Below are 17,610 nucleotides of genomic sequence, written 5' to 3'. Positions count from 1 at the left end.
CCTATGCAAATTTTGCCTTGGAAGCCATCTGCCACGTGTCACTCCCTTAGTGCTCCATATGAAGAGAATATGTGGTTCTCATTTGGATCTATATACTACCTAAGGGTAGGGGATCTACATGATCCACTCCCTATATATATATATATATATATATATATATATATATATATATATAGGGTGTGGTTCTAGAGAGAACTACATTATTTGTAAGAACGAGAGAACCATCAAATCTAATGCATCCACTGTAAAAATTAATGCATTCGCTGTTAAAATTAATGCACTAAAAAAATGCTCCCTTCAGGATTCGAACCCATGATCTGCATTCATCCAACAAGATGATGCATCCACCGTAGATCTTGATGATCGAATGGCTGAAAATGGTTCTCCGGTCTTCTTTTATTTATGGTTCTTTCTTGAACCTCTCCCTATATATATATATATATATATGATGTGCTTCTAGTGAAAACCACAATTTTCGTGAGAACATGAGAATCATTAAAATTACTGCATTTGCTATACAAATTAATGCATCCGTTATTAAATTTACTGCATTCGAAAAAAATAAAATTTTTGCTCCCTTCAGAATTCGAACCCAGGTTCTGCATTCATCCATCAAGATGATGCATCCACCGTAGATCTTGATGATCCAATGGCTTGAAATGGGTCTCCGTTCTTATTTTATTAAGTGGTTCTTATTTGAACCTTTCATATATAGGGAGAAGATCAAATGAGAATGGACAAATGTGAATAGAAATGAGGATGAATCTGTAACGTTGAATTTTCAAATCCTATGGCTGATATTTATCTAGAGGGGGCGAATTTTTACTTGGGTTCGAATCCTGGAGAGAGCACAAATTTTATCAATTAATTGAATTTCGTTATGCAGTCATTATAAGCAGCTTATGCAACGCTATATACTAACTTATGCAGTATTCTTATTTCTTACGAAAGATAGCATTTTTAGTATAACCCAACCCTATATATATAATTAACTACTCGGATCTCATTTGAATTTATTTTTTTATGTAATTAAATATTAGTGATTTATAATTATCTAATCAAAAAGGTTAAAAATATAAAATGTGTATTCATCGAATTGATACTGATTAGCAAATCCCGTAAATTACTCAAATTCCATCGGTTCTCTCTCTTCACTCTCTCTCTTCTCTCAACAAGTAAAAACCCTAAATGAAAGCATCTCTTTTCACTTTCTCTCTTCTCTCATCGGTTCTCTCACCGCCCCTCTCTCACAGCAAGCCAGCCACGCCACCCCCTTTTCCCGGCGAAATCATCACCAAAAACCACCTCCGGCGTCGTCCCTCTCTCCCTCTCTCGCGTAACCGACGGCAGACGGCCAATTAGGGAACGTCGCCGCCGCCGTTCGCCTCCCCCTTATCCCTCTCTCGCGTTTCCGGCAGCGGATGACCAAGGAGTGAGCGCCACCGCCGCCGCCTCTCCTCATCCTTCTCTAGCGTCTCCGGCAGCGGACAGCCTAGGAGGAGCCGCCGCTGCCTCTGTTCGCTGCATCGCCTTCCCTCTCTCACCACACCCTCTTTCACCACAAAGGGGTTGGCGTTTGGAAATCAAGGCGGCGCCCTGCGCGGCTGCCTGACACGCACAGGGACTGGCGACGTGCTGCTCGGCGTCGAAAGAAAAGTCCGGTTGCTGGAAGTGAACGTCGCACCTTGTGCGGCCGGCTGATTCGCGCAACGGCCGGTGTTGTGCGCAGTAGTTCTGACAGAGTGTTCGGCGGCCTGGATAGAAAGAGGTAGTTTCGTCGCGGCTGGATCTGGCAGCTGTAAGTTCATGGATTCTAAAATCAATGTTTCAATGAATGTTGCTTATGAATCTAATGAACATGGTGTAGTATATTGAACATGCGCATTGAACATCGTGTAGTATATTGAACGTTGCTTATGAATCTGACGAACATGGTGTAGTATATTGAATATGTTCATTGTTTCAATAAACGTTGCTTATGAATCCGATGAACATTGTGTAGTATATTGAACATTCAATGAGTTGATACTTACTTGGAGAATCTATGGCGGATATTAAAATTGTAAATTTTACTTCAATGAAAAACTAAAGGAATCTCTAGCAAAACCGTCATTTTTTTTTCATGAAAACTTGAGAAATATGTTGAACGGTACATAAATACGATGTTCATTGAAATTAAAGTAATGTTCACTATAATTCGATTACATTAAATTATATTACATATTTATTATGTATTGTTCATTGTAAATCATTTAATTATATTTATAGTCTCATACTTGTATATTCATATATATATATATATATATATATATAATAAATTATATTAATGTTATAAGTTATATATAATTTATTTTAGAAAATTAACATTAGTTATTGATTATATAAATAAAATACATTATTTAATATCATTTGATTATCTTTACTCTCATTTATTTATTTTTCAAAAATGTACTTGAAAATTATAATTATTTTGATATTATTGTAAATTTTTATATAAATTAGTTGCATCTTATTTTATAATTACAAACATAATTATAATTATATATTAAATCTTTATAATTATTTTCATACCTTGTTTCGGTATATATATACCGGTGATGCGGTATCATACCTTGTTTTAATGTATACCTTTAATACGGTTTACAGTATATACCACGGTATCGGTATACACCGATATACCCCGATATTTGGAAAACTTATACCTTTATCTTACCGAAAATCTTCAGTACGATATCATACCTTATCGAAAAGTACGGTATATTTAATTTTAAGTTCGGTATTTCACGATATTTTTTAGTACGATATGACCGGTATACCGAATTTTTGATATATTTCCCCAGCCCTAGATACCGCATCTCTTATATATCTAAATTTATCGGTAGCGCGAACAAGACTCATGATTGGTTTCTTTAACTTTTGTATATTCTTTTTCGAAGCTGATTAACTTGATTACTCAAACCTTAATTGGCGTGCTCCTCAATTAGTTGATTAAGACATCTCAACTTAAAATATAAAATTTTGTTATCTCCTAATTGGCTCATTATATTGTGTTTTTCGACTAGTTTGCTCCGGTAGAAAAGACATAATTTTTTCGACTAGTTGCATTATCTCGTTGATGTCACATGTCATTGTTGTTATGGAATCGTTTCTCAGTTCTAGTTATTGAGAGATGTTATATTAGTCATTTTTAATTTTGTGAGCATCATTTATATTAGTCTATGCTAGTAATTTTTTATATATATTTATTTTGATTCTAGCTAATACTTTAGAAAGAGTTATTGATACCACTAATTTTATAAAATACATAGAAATCAAAGTTCGTCTGAGTTTTTCCCTTTTAACTTCAAATAAATGAGTATAAAAGAATCGAAAGATTTGATTTTTATGTAATTTAGAAATTAAAGATGTTAATAACAAATCTTAATTAATGTATTAGCTAAAATTAAAATAAATGTATAAAAAATAATAATGGTAACATGAGCGGTGTTCATGGAATATAATTATAACATTGAATCACTAAGGACTCGTTTGCTATGTGGTATGGGATAAAACGGATAAGACATGACATCTTTGACTGTGATATCTATTAATTTATTAGATACAATATCATGTTTGGTAAGATATATAAAAAATATTTTACGCTATTACACCTCATAAGTGTGATAGAGAATCTAAAAGATATGGATAGTAGAGAACGGGCCATTAATTTATAAAAGGCTTTGAATTTTGAAGCAAACAACAACATATTCGGGTGTTATAGGTATCTATCTCACATTTATCATACATAATATAAACTATTTTCACCACAATTGCATGTCAACCAATTATAACCACAAACGACATGTACCCTCATTATCACGTGTCACGTGTATATATGATAAACACTCATTTTGCATTATTTTTAGGAGTGTTTAAGTGTTCAAAGTACTAGAATTATGCTTGGTTGTGATATCATTTGGTTTAAGTTTCATATTCTTTTGTGATATTACTTTTGGGTATGGTTTTGGTCATTTTGTTATAGGTTTGAGTGTTTTGAAAGCTACATATGGATGTTGAAGATCCAAGTTTCAAGTTACAAGTGTTCCGGATGAGAAAATCGACGAAACGAGCTTGAAGAGCTCGAGAAAAGGATGAAACGGAATTTCCGGCGATCAACCGGCGACCCAGCCGGCGACCGTCGGCAGAGGAGAAAAATCTGTGCAGCAGCCGGCGACCCAGCCGGCGCCCGCCGCTCAGCCCGCCGAGAAATCGGCGTGGCTGGCGATCAGGCGGCGCCCGCCGGGCGCCCGCTGCGCGCTGAAGGAATTTAAGGAAGAAGACGGCGACCGCCGCCTGCCCGCCGCGGGGTCGCCGTCAGCCCGTCTTTTTGCGGTTTTTCTCGTTTTTTGATGTCTTTTCGAGCTCAAACTCTTTAGTTTTACCCTGGCACTATATATAGGTCTTCCTTGTACCTATTTAGGGTTCCCAGCTTTAGTTTTTCAGTTCTCAATTTTCATATTTCAGTTTTTAGCTTTTAGAATATTTTAGCTTTCCAGTTTTCAAGGCTTGGATCAAGACTGAAGATTCAAGCCGCTACAATCGTTTTATTACGGGTTTTATACAATTAGTTTTTACAATTGCTTTCAATTTAATTATGTTTATGTTTGATTTCATTATGTCTGGCTAGTTTTCTTTATCTGAACCTAGGGTTTGTATATAGCTGATTAATTATGTGTTTTTGATTTATTGATATCAATTTGCCCTCCAACTTGTGATTCATGATTCCTGGTGCTTAATCTCTTGTGAATTATCTGATTAATGATTTACATGTCTAGCTGTTCAGTTTGAGTCTTGAATGTGATAATTGTTCAGCCGATTCAGGAATGCATGATATAGTGTTAGCCTTGAGTCTTGAATGCGATAGGTGAAGCTATAGGAAGCTATTCTTTATGTGCTATTGGGAGTTAATGTATTCCTTGGAGTCTTGAATGCGAAAAGGGATTAATTAATCTACATTCATAGGTGGTCGTTAGAGACGCTTGTGATTAACATAGTGATCTTTCATCAGGGTTGGATTAAAATTGGTAATTGAATCAATAGGTTGAATGCATATAGTTGATTAGTGAAAATACATCCCTAGGGTCAGAGCTTTCCCTTTTATTTGAGTTAATCATCATAGTGTTTATGCTCTTTAGTTTTATTTAGTTAATTTTAGTTTAATATTCACCTTCATATTTGTTTACTTGCATACTGTGAAAGTTTGTGTAGGAAATAGATAGAGTGATTTCGTGTTACAATCCCTGTGGATACGATATCCGATTGCTGTTTATACTACAATTACACCGTGTTAGTTGCGGTATTTTTGTGCTAATAAAATTAGTGATCAACTTTTTGGCGCCGTTGCCGGGGATTGTTTAGATTTTACTTTAATATTTCCAATAGGACTTAATAGTACTGCAAGTTTTATTTGTTTTTATTTTTATTTTCTGGTTTATATAAGTTGTGCTTCTGTAGGTTGCATATGAACACACGATCTCACGAGTCTCCTCTCTTTGAGTTAGACCCTGAAATCAACAAGACCTTGCGCAATCTTAAGAAGCAACAGAATCAAGTTGAGGATAATACGATGGCTACTCCAGAGCAAATCCAAATTCGAGCTCTGCAAGAGCAGTTGAAGAAGCTGCTTGACGCACAGGAGACGAGAGAGGCTCCGAAACAACCAGCCATCAATGAAGCGTTCATACCACAGTATGTATACCAGGAGCCCCCACGTGTGAACGTTACCAACTTTGAGCTGAAAACGGGTCTGATCACGATGGTTCAACAGAGCCAATATGGTGGACAGGCGATCGAAGACCCTAATGCGCACCTGGCGCATTTCCTGGAGCTGTGTAGCACGGTGAAGATGAATGGTGTCCCTGATGACATTATCCGTCTTCGTCTTTTTCCCTTTTCACTGCGGGATAAGGCGAAGTCGTGGTATCATACGCTGCAGCTGGGAAATAATGTTGTGTGGGAGGACTTAGCTCATGCGTTCCTACGCAAGTTTCATCCGCCTGGCCTTACGTTGAAATTGAAGATGGACATCGTGCAGTTTCAACAGTACGATGGAGAAAAGCTAGCGGAGACTTGGGAGAGGTACCAGGAGAAGCTCAGAAAGTGCCCATGCCATGGTTTTGATGAAGGTACGCTAGTGATCATGTTCTACAATGCCTGCGGGGAGCGTACAAGGATGCATATGGATACAGCTGCAGGTGGCTCTCTACTCCAGAAAAGCAGCTCTGACGCATGGAGCATTATTGATAGTATGGCTTCTACGAGCTACCAATGGCCATCTGAGCGTATGCAATTGAAGAAGGCTGCAGCTGCGTCTAGTTCTGATCCGATGGCAGCAATGGTGACTCAACAGGCAGTGATAGCTACACAGCTAGCAGAGCTGACTTCAAAAATTGGTGAGCTGAATGTTGGACGTCATGAGCAAGCTGTGATAGATCCGTCATGCATGGAAGATGTCAACTATGTGAATGGCAGAGGCTATGGGAATTTTCAGCGAGGACAGCCAGGGATGTATAACAGAAGTCAGCCATATCAGCAGGGTCAGCAGCAGTTTCAGCCAGGAGCACGCCCGCATCCGAATCTTTCTTACGGCAATCCGAACAATGCTTTGCAGCCTCCACCTGGATTTTCTGTTTCTAATGGAGGAGTCATCAATGAGACAAAGAAGGATTCGATGGAGGACATGATGAAGCAGATGCTCACAAAGATGACTGGAATGGAGGTGAATGTTGGAAATAAAATCTCTAACATGGAGAATAACTTCTCAGCACTTTCTAAGCAGGTACAGATGTTAGAGAATCAAGTTGGTCAGATGGCTAACCAAGCAGCTGCACAGCACAAGCCGGGCCAATTTCCTAGCAACACTGAGATTAATCCTAAAAATCAGTGTAATGCGATTCATCTAAGGAGCGGAACTCAATATCAAAATCATTCAGAGCTGCAGGATGAAAAAGGAAAAGGTGTAGAGATGGATGAGGAGGATGATGTGGAGACAATTGTTTGTGATCCGCCGCCTACTTCTAAGGCGTCGAGTTCTTCTGCTATCAAGGAGCCCAATCTTACTCCTACATTTCCCAGGCCAGAGTACAAGCCTGTAGCGCCTTTCCCGAATCGCCTGGGAAAGCCAAAGATGGATGCAAAGTTAGCCAAGTTTATGGAGGTATTCTCAAAGCTGCACATTAATATTCCTTTACTTGATGCTTTGAGAGATATGCCAGGATATGCCAAGTTCCTCAAGGATGCAGTCTCCAACAAGAAGAAGTTGGGGAAATATGAGACGATCAACCTTTCCGAGGAATGCAGTGCTGTGCTACAAAGAAAGCTACCATTGAAGCAGAAGGATCCTGGCAGCTTTACCATAGCTTGTGTGATTGGAGGGCAGAATTTCTCCCGTGTTCTTTGTGATTTAGGGGCAAGCATCAATTTGATGCCTCTCTCTATTTTCAAACGGTTGGAGATTGGAGAAATCAAGCCTACATCTATTGCCTTGCAGATGGCAGATCGTTCCCTTACTTATCCCAAGGGAGTGGTGGAGGATGTTCTAGTGCAGGTGGAGCAGTTTATCTTTCCTGCAGATTTCGTAGTGTTGGACATGCCGGAGGACAAGAATACTCCATTGATCTTGGGGCGTCCGTTTCTAGCTACAGGCCGAGCGTTGATAGATGTTCAGGAGGGAGATCTGACTTTCCGTGTCAATGATGAGAAGATGACATTGTCTATCTACGATGCGATGAAGAAGCCAGCTGAGCCACAAGTGGAGGATTGCAATCTAATAGATACTGTGGTGGATTTTCCTGCAGCTGTAGAGGATCCTTTGGAGGAGTGCATCACACAGTCCTTATATCCGTATTCCGATCTTGATGAGGCGTGTGATGAGATTTTGGATTATATCGCAGAGCTGGAGGCCGTAGAGAGCCATCCCATCGATCATGTGCCGTACATGGATATTAACAAACCTGTTGATGGGGGAAGCAAGTCAAAGGAAAAGGGAGCTGATTTTCCTGCGCCAGCTGCAGCTACAGCTGCACCCAAACTTGAGCTGAAGCCACTTCCTGAGCACTTGAGGTACCAATTTTTGGGTGAGAATGAAACGTTTCCTGTTATTGTGTCTGCTTATTTATCTCCGTTGGAGTTGGAGAAGTTGATGCGAGTGTTGAGGAAATACAAGTCTGCTATAGGATGGTCTATTTCTGACATCAAAGGAATTAGTCCTTCTATTTGCATGCATCGTATTTTATTAGAGCAGGAATACAAGCCTAAAGTGCAGCCACAGCGACGTTTAAATCCGGCGATGCAAGAAGTTGTGAGAAAGGAGGTGCTCAAATGGTTGGATGCAGGAATCATATATGCCATCTCCGATAGTGAGTGGGTGAGCCCAACTCAAGTTGTCTCTAAGAAGGGAGGCATGACTGTGGTGAAGGATGAGAAAGATGAGCTTATAGCTACGAGGCTAGTCACAGGATGGCGCGTGTGCATTGATTATCGAGCTTTGAATGCAGCCACACGTAAGGATCACTTCCCTTTGCCATTTATTGATCAGATGCTTGACCGCTTGGCAGGATATGAGTACTATTGTTTCTTGGATGGGTACTCGGGCTACAATCAAATTATGATAGCCCCGGAGGATCAGCATAAGACCGCTTTCACTTGTCCCTATGGCGTTTTTGCTTTTAGGAGGATATCTTTTGGTCTCTGCAATGCTCCTGCCACTTTTCAACGCTGCATGATGGCGATTTTCCATGGATTGATTGAAAATATCATGGAGGTATTTATGGACGATTTTTCTGTCTTTGGTTCCTCCTTTGATAATTGTTTGGACAATCTTGCTCAAGTGTTGCAGCGTTGTGAGGAGACGGCACTAGTGCTCAATTGGGAAAAATGCCACTTCATGGTTCGAGAAGGCATTGTTTTGGGGCATAAGGTTTCTGCCCAAGGTTTGGAGGTGGATCGTGCTAAGATCGTGGCTATAGAGAAGTTGCCGCCTCCTACGTCTGTGAAGTCGGTGCGGAGTTTTCTGGGACATGCAGGATTTTATAGGCGCTTCATCAAAGACTTCTCCAAGCTGTCCAAGCCGCTTTGTGCTTTGCTAGAGAAGGATGTGAAGTTTGTCTTCACCGATGAGTGCCTCGTCTCCTTTGAGAAGTTGAAAGCTGCACTGACCACTACGCCAGTTTTGATCACGCCAGATTGGAGTGCCCCTTTTGAGTTGATGTGCGATGCTAGCGATTGGGCCGTGGGAGCTGTGTTGGGGCAGAAGAGAGATAAGCTGTTCAAGGTAATTTACTACACTAGTAAAACTTTGGATTCTGCGCAGATGAACTACACTACCACGGAGAAGGAGCTGCTAGCTGTGGTGTATGCTTTTGATAAGTTCCGTCCTTATTTGATTGGAACTCATTCAATTGTCTACACTGATCATGCCGCCATCCGCTACTTGTTCACTAAGAAGGACTCCAAGCCCCGTTTGATTCGTTGGATCTTATTGCTGCAAGAGTTTGATATGGAGATCCGAGATCGCAAGGGATGTGAGAATGTGGTAGCTGACCACTTATCTCGATTGGAGAATCCGATTGAGGGGGATGATCCGAAGATGGCCATCAATGAGTCATTTCCCGATGAGCAGATCTGGGCGGTACTGTTTAAGGATCCATGGTATGCCGATTATGTTAACTACTTGGTTATTGGAGTTCTTCCTGAGGGGATGTCGCACTATCAAAAGAAGAAGTTCCTCCATGATGTCAAGTTCTATTATTGGGAGGATCCTTACTTATACCGGAGGTGCGCCGATGGCTTTATTCGGCGATGTGTTAGGGAGCATGAATGGCTAAAGATCATTGAGGAGTGCCATAGCTCGCCTAGTGGAGGCCACTTTGCTGCCAACCGCACTGCCATGAAGGTAAATCATAGTGGATTCTATTGGCCTTCAATTTTTGCAGATTGCCATGCTTTCGTGAAGTCTTGTGATCGATGCCAACGCATGGGCAACATTACCAAGCGGGATGAGATGCCACAGAACATCATTGTTGAGGTAGAGCTTTTTGATGTTTGGGGAATTGACTTCATGGGTCCTTTCCCTCCTTCATGTGGTTTTTCCTATATATTGCTTGCGGTTGAGTATGTGTCTAGATGGGTGGAGGCGATCCCGACTGTCACCAATGATTCAAAGGTAGTCATTAAATTCTTGCAAAAGAATATTCTGACTCGATTCGGAGCACCGAGAGCGTTGCTTAGTGATGGGGGTTCGCACTTCAACAACAAGCTGCTAGCAAGCGTTTTGGCGAAGTATGGAGTAAAGCACAAGGTGACGACTCCATATCATCCTCAAGCTAATGGGCAGGCAGAGTTGGCAAATCGAGAAATCAAGCAGATCTTGGAGAAGAGTGTCGCCAACAAGAAAGATTGGGCCAAGCACTTGGATGATGCTCTTTGGGCGTATCGCACCGCCTACAAGACTCCAATTGGTATGTCTCCCTATCAACTTGTGTTTGGCAAATCCTGTCATTTACCTGTTGAGATAGAGCACAAGGCGTATTGGGCGACGAGGAGAATCAATTTGGAGTTCAAGGAGGCCAGTCATACAAGGCGAGATATGTTGACAGAATTGGATGAGTGGAGGAATGAAGCGTATGAGAGTTCACGTATCTACAAGGAAAGGGCGAAGAAGTTCCATGATTTGAGCATTCGCACAAAGGAATTCAAGCCGGGACATGAGGTACTCTTGTATGATTCTAAGCTTCGACTTTTTCCTGGCAAGCTGCAGTCTAGATGGAGAGGTCCATATGTGGTTCACAAGAGCAATTGGAATGGGACTTATGAGTTGCTTGCATCGAATGGGTCCACTTTCACTGTTAATGGACATCGCCTCAAACCGTATTTCAAAGCTGAGTTGGCCCACGAAGTGGAAGTGGTCAATTTCATTGATCCATGATTGGAGGTATCGTCAAGCTATAGACGTTAATTTTAGCACTTTTTGGGAGGTAACCCAATTTTTATTGCTTTCTTTTAGCTTGTTTTTCTTTAGTTTAATAGTTCTTTTTCGTTTTTCCTAGTAGTTTTTTTTTTTATTACCGTTTTTCTATTCTTTATATATATATAAAAAAAAAAAATATCGCAAGGGCCGGCGACCGCCGGGCGCCCGCCGGATGAAGGGTTATTTTTACACGTGATCCGGCGACCGCCGGCTGATCGCCGGGCTGTCGCCGCGCGGTCGCCGTGCGTGCGGCTGGTGGCTATTTTAAGTGATTTTCTTCCCTTTTTCTCATTCTTTCACACCTCTAACTCTCCCACTTTCAAAACCCACGAAAATCACCATTTTCTTCATCAAATTACTCACAACTCACTTCAAATCCACCAAATTCCTTCCACACATCTCTTACCCACATCATAATCTTTCATTCCATCCGAATAATTTGAGTGTTCTTCCACTTAATCACCAACATTCAAGTTTGGGGGTTTTTGTGTTGGGTTTGTAGATCTTCACCTATTTTTGCTAAAGATTAAGGTAACTCACTTCTATCCTTTGCTTTTATTGTTATTCTTGCTAGTTTTACTAAGATTTTTGCTATTGTTCTAGCTTAGCTTGGTAATTTAGCTTGATTTTATGAAATTGGAGTAGTAGTGTAGTTCTTTATTTTGTGAAGTTTTGTTGTGAATTGAAGCATGCTAGTTACTAATGGTTTACTTGTTCATCTTACTTATGATTTTTAGTAATGCTAGCATGTTAATTTGTTGGAGAATTTAGATTGATTTTTGTGATTTGGGAAGTATGCTTTGCTCATGATATGTTTTGTTTTGCTTATTCATATGAGTAGAGTTAGCTTGGATTTGTGAGATTTAAGGATTGAGTTGTGGAGTAGGGGGATGGTTTTTCATGGAAGTTTTAACCAAAGTTAGGAGCTTCATTGCTTTATCTTTGTTGGATTGTTGGTTATAGATGGTGCTATGGAATTGATTGAAAAAAATTTTGTAGGAACAATGGCACCAAAGAAGAGAAAGGGGAGCGCTGGAGCATCGGGGTCGAGAAACACTCCATTGACACCCGATCAGCCCGAGTATCACGGCGTGGTACTCATGTCGGATCTTGATCGACCAAAGTTTTCAGCATTGTGGCATCGCAAGATAGAGCCCACACGATATGCCGACCCGGCTGTGCTCCAAGAGATGGGGATTTATGGAGATGTCCAGCAGTTGTTCGCCAACATTGGGTGGAACCGTATTCTTGAAGGAGGATGGCCCACGATAGAGAGAGTTGTGCTCGAGATGATGAGCACGTTTGATGAGAGAGTGATGTCGGCGACGTATCCCGACACGATGGCCTTCCAGCTCAACAACAATTGGGAGCATGATGTGGACATGAGCACTATTAACAGCATTTTTGAGTGCCCTACTGATTGTGCTTTCGCACACCTTGCCGGCTTTAGACCGAAGGAGCTGTGGAGGGATTTGGTGCAACCCGAAGGTGGTGTATATGCGTCGGGCACATCAAAGGCAGCTAGCATCAGAAACCCGGTCTTCCGGGCAGTCCAGCGCATCATCGCCCATACTGTTCTCGCTCGTAAGGAGAACAGTAATGTTAGCCAGTTGGACCTCTACATTATCTATGCTATGCTCACTAGGACCAACATCAGCCTCGCCGACATTTTGGTGCAGCAATTCTACAGAGTCGCCAAGGCCCCCAAGGGCATTATTACGATTGGAGGGATGCTCACTCCCATTGCTTTACACTACTGTCGCGAGGTGAGAGATTGGCAGGCTATGAGGGGTGAAACGCTACTACATGCTCGCCGGATGTTTGATATGCGAGTGATTTCCCGAGTAGAGCCGCCTTTCACGTTTATTCAGAGGGACGGAGATCACTTTCCCCTGCCCAACACTGCGCTCACCACGGTCAATGGTAGATATGACATGAACAACTGGAAGTTGGACACTCCTGCCCATCGCGCACTGGCAGGCCCAGGAAGAGGCGGCCACGGGATGCAGGCGCAACCCGAGATTGAGATAGATGAGGAGGAACAGGCGGTGTCTCCTCCCCATGCACATCAGGGCGCTGCTGCAGGCGCAGGAGGTCACTATGACATGGCAGCTTTGACCGAGAGGATGGGTAGCTTGGATGCCCAGTTTACCGTCGTTCGTGGCGACATGATGGCTGTGAGAATGGCGCAGCAAGAGGCCGACCGACGCCAGGCGGAGTTTGAGGCTTATGCACGTGAGCAGTTTAGTCGCCAGCAGCAGTTTGAGGAGTATCAGCGAGGTGAGATAGAGCGACAGATGGCTATGCAGGAGGAGCTTTTACGCGAGTACCGGCGGTTTCGTGATCCACCGGCCTCCTGATTGGGTTTCTGTGAGTATGCATCACATAACCTTTATCTATTCTTCCCTCCAAATTTATTTTCGAGCTTTTGCTCCTTAATAAGTTTGGGGGAGGGGGATGGAGATTGGTTATGTTTTGCATTATTTTTCATGCTTTTTCTTGCTTTTATTCGTTTAGCTTAGTCTGTTTTGCTTGTGTTTGGTCTGTTTTCGTAGCATGTTAGAGTCTGGTGTGTTCTTTACTTGCTTGTTTTATTATGTTTTAGTTGGTTGGTGCTTTGCTGCAATGCTTTTGAGTTGGTTATTACTCCATTAGATTTTTGGTGAGAGGCTTATGATGATTTCTTTGATAAAAATTTTGTAGAATTCAATCTTCTTTGACAAGTTGAGCATAATTTGAACTAATTTGCATAATTTAGGGTGTTTTTGACCTTGATTTTGGGACGTTGAATAAACCTGTGAGGATTTGAGCTATAACTGTCTATCATACACAGTTTATTCTTTGTTGTGAGTTTTGTCATGCATATGTAGTGATCTTCTAGAACTTGCCATGGTTTCTGTGTCGAGGTTGCTGTTGTGCCTAGGATTATGAGATGATTTTAGGCCATCTTTTGTTAGCCACATTATTTTCCCAAACACTGTCCTTGAAAATTTTATCCTTTGTTATCCACTTTGAGCCTATTTAGCTTTTATTCTTTAGCCGGATGATAGGGGGTGATGAAGTATATGGGGATCTTTGTGTGGTGAATATTCATAGTGGGTTGTGAAAAAGAAGGGATGATTTTGTGTTACTATTTACTCTTATGAGCTCTAGAAAAGTTGTGGAAAGAAAAGAAAAAAAAAAAAAACAGTTGTTCAAGAAAAAAAAAAAAAAAGTGTGAAGTCGAGTGTGTATTGAGAAATTTGATAGAAAATCGACTTTGTTTGTTGGAAATAAATGGAGAGCATAAAAGAGTATTTAGCTTTGTATGGTGATGATTAAATCCCTTGAGTTGTGTTGATTATGGTGATATAGTTGGGAGGAAGATGGAATTTATTCCATACTTGATTTGTGAAGTTATAAGGTTGGTGTTCTTGATCTATTTGAGTCACTTAGCCTATATTTCCCTACCTTAACCAATGTCCCTACATTATAACCCGAATAAAAAGACCTTTTTGATCTTAGTCCTGGCACACTTTTAGCGATGGAGATTGTAGACGATTGGCAAGCCTATGGTAAGAGATCTGCATTGCATTGAATTCGATGAGAGTATACACGTCCCATTCTACACATTGAGAGTTGAGTGATACACATACATAGTGAGATTCAATGGTTTGAAATTCAAGGCTGATTTTGCTTTAAGTTGTGTTTAATTGGTGAACTTTGTGTTTACTTGTTGGAGATTTGAGAATTCTAACTTTCTATGTTTTTCTGAGGCCTCTGTGATCCAAATTTCTGCCCATTCGTGTTTATTGAGTTTTTTCTTTCCATTATTCGAGGACGAACAATGATGTAAGTTTGGGGGAGTTGATAAACACTCATTTTGCATTATTTTTAGGAGTGTTTAAGTGTTCAAAGTACTAGAATTATGCTTGGTTGTGATATCATTTGGTTTAAGTTTCATATTCTTTTGTGATATTACTTTTGGGTATGGTTTTGGTCATTTTGTTATAGGTTTGAGTGTTTTGAAAGCTACATATGGATGTTGAAGATCCAAGTTTCAAGTTACAAGTGTTCCGGATGAGAAAATCGACGAAACGAGCTTGAAGAGCTCGAGAAAAGGATGAAACGGAATTTCCGGCGATCAACCGGCGACCCAGCCGGCGACCGCCGGCAGAGGAGAAAAATCTGTGCAGCAGCCGGCGACCCAGCCGGCGCCCGCCGCTCAGCCCGCCGAGAAATCGGCGTGGCTGGCGATCAGGCGGCGCCCGCCGGGCGCCCGCTGCGCGCTGAAGGAATTTAAGGAAGAAGACGGCGACCGCCGCCTGCCCGCCGCGGGGTCGCCGTCAGCCCGTCTTTTTGCGTTTTTTCTCGTTTTTTGATGTCTTTTCGAGCTCAAACTCTTTAGTTTTACCCTGGCACTATATATAGGTCTTCCTTGTACCTATTTAGGGTTCCCAGCTTTAGTTTTTCAGTTCTCAATTTTCATATTTCAGTTTTTAGCTTTTAGAATATTTTAGCTTTCCAGTTTTCAAGGCTTGGATCAAGACTGAAGATTCAAGCCGCTACAATCGTTTTATTACGGGTTTTATACAATTAGTTTTTACAATTGCTTTCAATTTAATTATGTTTATGTTTGATTTCATTATGTCTGGCTAGTTTTCTTTATCTGAACCTAGGGTTTGTATATAGCTGATTAATTATGTGTTTTTGATTTATTGATATCAATTTGCCCTCCAACTTGTGATTCATGATTCCTGGTGCTTAATCTCTTGTGAATTATCTGATTAATGATTTACATGTCTAGCTGTTCAGTTTGAGTCTTGAATGTGATAATTGTTCAGCCGATTCAGGAATGCATGATATAGTGTTAGCCTTGAGTCTTGAATGCGATAGGTGAAGCTATAGGAAGCTATTCTTTATGTGCTATTGGGAGTTAATGTATTCCTTGGAGTCTTGAATGCGAAAAGGGATTAATTAATCTACATTCATAGGTGGTCGTTAGAGACGTTTGTGATTAACATAGTGATCTTTCATCAGGGTTGGATTAAAATTGGTAATTGAATCAATAGGTTGAATGCATATAGTTGATTAGTGAAAATACATCCCTAGGGTCAGAGCTTTCCCTTTTATTTGAGTTAATCATCATAGTGTTTATGCTCTTTAGTTTTATTTAGTTAATTTTAGTTTAATATTCACCTTCATATTTGTTTACTTGCATACTGTGAAAGTTTGTGTAGGAAATAGATAGAGTGATTTCGTGTTACAATCCCTGTGGATACGATATCCGATTGCTGTTTATACTACAATTACACCGTGTTAGTTGCGGTATTTTTGTGCTAATAAAATTAGTGATCAATATATACGTACTTTCATCCCCAATTCAATCTATTTTTATAGTAGTTTATACTTCCTCCGTCCCGCTTCAAATGACTTAAAAAAATTAGGTACATAGATTAAGATATGTGTGATAAAGGTGTAAAGTGGTGGTAAGACAACTCAAAAAGTAGTGTTAAATGCCTAATTTTATTTCTAAATTTGGGTTGGATCATTTAAAGTGGAACAACTCAAAATGAAAATTGGGTCATTTGAAGTGGGACGCGGATGGAGTAATAATCAACATTTTCTGCTAGCTAATTAATTTGATTAATCACCCATGAAGGTACTTCGATAAATTTAATAAACTAAGCAATTGGTATTGGTACCTTACCTTAATCTACTCCAACTCACCTATGTCAGTTAACGTTATACTCTCAAGGCTCAAATTGATCATACATAACTTATAACCTTTATTTAGGATCAAGTCTAACATAATTGATTAACCAATTCAAATTAGACATTTTGGAATATTCAAACCTAATACTTCAAGAACACTCAACGTGCTGATCGTATTAATTGTCCACTTTAGACCCCCTAAGTTCTACGTTTATATTCACTTCGTCTTGCCTAATTCAAAATTAAAACTTAGTTGGGCATAATAACATGCATGAAATAAAAAACACATAATTAACTAAAAAGAACTTATTGGATAAACAACAAACTCCAACATAGTTAGAAAATATTCTAAATGAATAAATTTATTGGCTCAAAGGAAATTAATAAAACGGAAGTTAAATTGTATCTAGGGCTGAATGTTTTAGTGACGGAGGAATGCATGAGAAAAATTAATTACCCCTGTCATTTCTGTCATCCCTGATGGGGTCGAAGATCGTTTATAAGTTCAACAATTTATAAGATATTTTAAGATTTTATAATATGTAAATAACTTAAGAGTGCTGTATAACTTGTAAAAGTATTTGGATAATTGAATTTATAAGTTAGAGAGAGATCTTTGAGCAAAAGAGAGAGAATCTTATAAATTAGAGATAAGAAAATTAAAGAGGGATAAATCTAAAAATGTATATGATAAAATAAAAAATCATAGTATAATTAACTACTCCCTCCGTCCGCCAAAATTATGTAAAATTGCTTGGGCACGGGATTTAATAAAATTGGTGATGATTTTGATGTAGTGGAGAAAGGGTCCCACCACTTTATGAGATGTGTGGTTGAGATTGAGTTTTGAGTGGGTTTTTTGTAAATAAAGAGTGTTAGTAAGGATAAAATATTAAAGAAGATGGTGGGAC

This window comes from Salvia miltiorrhiza, chromosome 4 (assembly GCF_028751815.1).
Source record: "Salvia miltiorrhiza cultivar Shanhuang (shh) chromosome 4, IMPLAD_Smil_shh, whole genome shotgun sequence".
NCBI lineage: Eukaryota > Viridiplantae > Streptophyta > Magnoliopsida > Lamiales > Lamiaceae > Salvia > Salvia miltiorrhiza.
The sequence above is the reverse complement of the archived record's forward strand: the minus strand, read 5'-3'. Positions refer to the sequence as shown.